This window comes from Chiloscyllium punctatum, chromosome 36, assembly GCF_047496795.1.
Source record: "Chiloscyllium punctatum isolate Juve2018m chromosome 36, sChiPun1.3, whole genome shotgun sequence".
NCBI classification, from domain to species: domain Eukaryota; kingdom Metazoa; phylum Chordata; class Chondrichthyes; order Orectolobiformes; family Hemiscylliidae; genus Chiloscyllium; species Chiloscyllium punctatum.
Window position 1 is genome coordinate 65,543,340 of NC_092774.1, and position 781 is coordinate 65,544,120.

General features: G+C 47.4%; 1 non-coding gene across 1 annotated transcript; it reads left to right on the forward strand.

The window, feature by feature from the left end:
- The first annotated feature begins 266 nt into the window (after positions 1 to 266).
- trnae-uuc (transfer RNA glutamic acid (anticodon UUC)) lies at positions 267 to 338 on the forward strand. Its single transcript has one exon. It is a non-coding gene; the product is annotated as a tRNA-Glu (tRNA).
- Positions 339 to 781: the final 443 nt, after the last annotated feature.

The following is a 781-nucleotide window of genomic DNA, read 5'->3' on the forward strand; positions in this document are numbered from 1 at the left end:
GCTGAAGGAGGCCCAGCACCTGCATGTCCTCGGTAGAGTGGGAGGGGTGTTGAAATGTTGGGGAACAGGGCGATGGGGTTGATTAGTGCGGGTGTCCCAATGATGTGACTCGACTCTCCAGTCTTCCCAATGTTGTAGAGATCGCATCGGGAGCAATGGATGCAAAAAGTTACATTGGTGGATGCACAGGTGAAAGTCTGCGCCCTGGTTTAGAGTTCCAGGAATCGAAGTAATTTTCAGCAGAGCTACCAGCTGGCGTCCATTGCTCCCTGGTGGTCTAGTGGTTAGGATTCGGCGCTTTCACCGCTGCGGCCCGGGTTCGATTCCCGGTCAGGGAAGCAATTGTCAGGAGCCATTATAGGCTACCCGTTCTTCTTTAATGCGCTGTCCAGTTGTTTATTGATCTTCAGAGTTCCGAGGTGCGACAGCGTGTCGTGGCTCTTTAAAATAGTGTCGTGATACAGGTTGGTTTGTATCTGTCAGGTTAATTGTTTCTGTAGTTAAGTTCTTGGTTCGCGTGCATTATTTTCCTGTAGACGGTGTTCTGAATTTACCATTGACTGTTCGCTGTACTGTGACATCTAGAAATGGCACTTTGTTGTTGTTCTCCTCTTTTGTGAATTTTATGCCAGAAAGAATATTATTGATGGTGTTGTATGATTCTTCTAACTTGTTTGATTTTGTGATGAAAAAAGTGTCATCACTGTAGCGGACCCAAAGTTTGGGTTGGATCGTCGGAAGGGCTGTTTGTTCGAGTCTCTGCAGCATTGCTTCTGCGAGG